Here is a 4702-nt window from a genome sequence, read left to right on the forward strand (position 1 = left end):
TTGTTGTATAGCTGATGATTTTTTGTGTTTTGTTCTTTTCTTTTTATTACTCCTCTAGTTCATTATTGTTTTAATGTAGCGAAAAGGGTAACAAATGTGTATGTGTTTGTGTGTATGGGTGGGTATGTATGTATGTACGAATGTATATGCATGTGTGTATGTATATGTTTTTGTATATGTATATGTTTGTATATATTTATATGTGTGTATATATGTGTATGTATGTATGCATATGTATGTATATAGTAAGGAGAAGTATGCCCCAAGATTGCCAAGTTGTCAACGTCAACGTGCCATTACTAGTGATCATTAGCAAAAAAAGCCTCTAATGTCTCATCTCGTTGTTTTTTTTAATGTACATTTTATAAGCCGTAGGAATTATTATGTGAGGCATACGATTTATTTGCCATTTGATGACCGATGTAGGAATTTATTAGACTTTCTCTTTAACCTTTATGATATATGGATGGGTAGACCGTTAGGTCCAGTATTTTAGTGTTGATTTAAGTTCCCGCAGTTTATTTAAGTTTCCACTTGCTTTTTTTTTCGTTAGCCATGTTGGTACTGTATTCGTAAACTCTTTTGTGTTTCTTTTCTCTTTTTTTTCTCTCTTTGTTTGTACTCCTTTAGTGCATTTTTAATGTTTCGATAGAGGGCAAAAATTATTATTATTACAGTGAAATCGCCTGCAAAATAAAAAGGGTATTGGTGGTTAATTTTATGACATTTTATTTATGGTATTTAAATTCATGACATTTCAAAGAAAAGCAAAACATCAGTTATGGTGGCACTATCATCAACAGTTTACCATCATATATGGTCAAAGATTCCAATAATACCAAAGATGAAACGTATAATACGATTGTACCTGAAACCATACTAAAATTCTTATATGACCGCAAAATTGGATAAGAGTCATGTCAAGAGAAAACTTAATGAAATCTTTTATTGGATGGATTCAAAGCATTCGTTTTTATTTCTTATGATTATATTCTATACGCCGTTAATCCGAAAAAATATTTTACTGATTACCTTTATTTTTTCAATTATGTTTAGGGTACGCTAGCAAGTCGTAGGTTTAGATTATTTATTAAAAATTCGGAAATGTAAGAAAAGGAGTTTCAGTTGGTTTAAGGAAATGGTTTATGTTAAATACTGTGAACAAGCTTGAATCAAGGAATATTCCCTGAGTGTCAAAATTCTAATACAAAAGCACTTTTGAATAGAACAAACTCATCTACTTGTTAAATTCCATGTCTTTTAATTGCTGACTGAGTATCAAATGTTTACTAAAAAAGTACTTTCACATAGAACAAACTCAGCTAATTGTTAAATTCCAAGTCTTGTAAATGGTAATTGCGCATCAAAAATTAACGAAAAAAGTAGGTTTGCATACAACAAAATCAGCTACTTGGTAGATTCCATGTACATTAAATTATGACTAATTGTCTAAAATTAATGAAAAAGCTCTTTTGCATAGAACAAACTCAGCTACTTGGTAAATTCAAAGTAAATTTATTTCGTGACTGAGTATCAAAAGTTTAATAAAAAATCACTTTCCCATAGAACAAACTCAGCTAACTGTTAAATTCCAAGTCTTTTAATTGGAAACTGCGCATCAAAAATTAAACGTTAAAAGTACGTTTGCATAGAAAGTACTCAGCTACTTGGTAGATTCCATGTCTATGAAATTATGACTAATTCTCTAAAATTAATGAAAAAGCACTTTTGCATAGAACAAACTCAGCTACTTGGTAAATTCAAAGTAAATTTATTTCGTGACTGAGTATCAAAAGTTTAATAAAAAATCACTTTCCCATAGAACAAACTCAGCTAACTGTTAAATTCCAAGTCTTTTAATTGGAAACTGCGCATCAAAAATTAAACGTTAAAAGTGCGTTTGCATAGAAAGTACTCAGCTACTTGGTAGATTCAATGTCTATGAAATTATGACTAATTCTCTAAAATTAATGAAAAAGCACTTTTGCATAGAACAAACTCAGCTACTTGGTAAATTCAAAGTAAATTTATTTCGTGACTGAGTATCAAAAGTTTAATAAAAAATCACTTTCCCATAGAACAAACTCAGCTAACTGTTAAATTCCAAGTCTTTTAATTGGAAACTGCGCATCAAAAATTAAACGTTAAAAGTACGTTTGCATAGAAAGTACTCAGCTACTTGGTAGATTCCATGTCTATGAAATTGTGACTAATTGTCTAAAATTAATGAAAAAGTACTTTTGCACAGAACAAACTCAGCTGCTTGGAAAATTCAAAATCATTTTATTTGGTGACTGTGTATCAAAAATTTTAGTGACTGAGTATCAAAAATTAACGAAAAAAGCGCTTAATGAACAAACTCAGCTACTTGGTAAATTTGAAGTCATTTTAATTAGTGACTGAGAATCAAAAATTAATAAGAAAAATACTTTTGCATAGAACAAACTCAGTTACTTGGTAAATTCCAATTCTTTTAATGGGTAACTGAGTTTAAAAAAATAATAAAAAAATAACTTAGCATAGAATAATTTCAGCTACTTGGTAAATTCCAAATCTTTTAATTTGTGGCTGACTATAAAAAATTAACAAAAAGCAAAATTGCACAGAACTAACTCAGCTACTTGGTCAATTCTAAGTCTATAATTGATTACTGAGTATCAAAATTCAACAAAAAAACAAAATTTAATAGAAACCACTTTTACATAGAATAATCTCAGCTGCATGGTAAATTCCATATCTTTTAATTGCTGACTGAGTACCAAAAATTACAGAAAACCAACTTTTGCATAGGAAATAATTATCTACTGGATAAATTCCAAGTCTTTTAATTAGTGACCGAGCATAAAAATGAATAAAAGATTTTATATAAAACAATTTTGCATAGAATCATCTCAGCTACTTGGTCCATTCCAAATCTTTTAATTGGTGACTGAATATCCAAAATTAACAAACAAAGCCATTTTGCATAGAATAGATTCATCTATTTGGCAAATTCAAACTCATTAAATTGGTGACTGAGTAGCAAAAATAAAAAAAACACTGTTGCATAGACCAAATTCAGATACTTGGTAAATTTCAAGTCTACTAATTGGTGACTGAGTATCCAAAATTCAATAAAAGCACTTTCTAATAGAATAATCTCAGCTATTTAGTAAATCATAAATCTTTTAATTGGTGACTGAGTATAAAAAATTAAAAAAGAAGCACTTTTGCATAGAACAAACCCAGCTACTTGGTAAATTTGAAGTCTTTTATTTGATGACTGATTATCTAAAATTACTGACAAAGTACTTTTGCATTGAACCAACTCAGGTACTTGGTAAATTCTAAGTCATTTTAATTCTTTATGGAATACAAAAATTTATTAAGGAGCCCTTTTGCATAGAACAAACTGAGCTACTTGGTAAATTCCATCTCATTTAATTGGTGACTGAGTATCAAAAATTAATAAACAAGCACTTTTGCATAGATCAAACTCCTTTACTTAGTAAATTCCAAGTTTTTAGTTGGTGACTAAGTTTCAAAATTTAAATAAAAAAGTACTTTGCATGGAATAATATCAGCTACTTGGTAAATCCCGATTCTTTTAATTGGTGACTGGGTATTGAAATTTATGAAAAGGTACTTTTGCATAGAAAAAACTCAGCTACTTGGTAAATTCCAAATCTTTTAATTGGTGACTGAGTATCAAAAATTAAGAAAAAAACACTTTTGTTTAGAAAAAGCGGCTACTTGGTAAATTCAAGGTCTTTTAATTCGTGACTGAATATAAAAAATTAATGGAAAAAGTACTTTTGCACAAAACAAACTCAGCTACTTGTTAAATTCAAGTCTTTTAATTCGTGACTGAGTATCAAAAATTAATAAAAAGCTCTTTTGCATAGAACAAACTGAGCTACTTGGTCATAGTTTAATTCATAGTTTCAGCTACTTGGTAAATTAAAAATATTTGAATTGGTGATTGGAGACACAAAAATTTAAAAATAAGGACTTTTGCATAGAACAAACTCGGCTACTTGGCAAATTCCAAGTCTTTTAATTGGTGACGTGAAATCTAAAATTATTAAAAAGTACGTTTGTATATAACAAACTTAGCCATTTGGTAAATTTCAAGTCATTTTAATTAGTTACTGAGTATAAGAAATTAACGTACAGGCAATTTTGCATAGAAAAATTCAGCTACTCGGTAAATTCCAACTCATTTGATTGGTGACTGAGTATCTAAAATTAATGAAAAAGTACTTTTGAATAGAAAAAACTCAACTACTTGATAAATTCCAAGTTATTTTAATTGGTGATTGAGTACAAAAATAAAAAAAAACACTTTCGCTTAGAATAATCTCTCCTACTTGGTAATTTCCAAATAATTTATTAAAATAATTTTTACTATTCTTGTATTATTCATTTTTTTAGTTAGTCCTTTCTTGTTAATTTTTATACTCAGTCACCAGTTAAATGACTTGGAATTTTCCCAGTAGCTAAGTTTGTTCTTTGCAAAAGTACTTTTTTTTTAATTTTTGACTCTCAATGACCAATTAAAAACCCTGGAATTTAACAAGTAGCTGAGACAATTCTATTAAAAAGTGCTTTTTATTAGTTTTTGATACTCAGTGAGCAAATAAAATGACTTGGAATTTACCAAGTAGCTAAGTTTGTTCTATGAAAAAGCACTTTTTTCGTTAATTTTTGATATTCAGTAACC

Source organism: Artemia sp. Qi Xiang Cuo, chromosome 4, assembly GCF_049724085.1.
Source record: "Artemia sp. Qi Xiang Cuo chromosome 4, ASM4972408v1, whole genome shotgun sequence".
NCBI classification, from domain to species: domain Eukaryota; kingdom Metazoa; phylum Arthropoda; class Branchiopoda; order Anostraca; family Artemiidae; genus Artemia; species Artemia sp. Qi Xiang Cuo.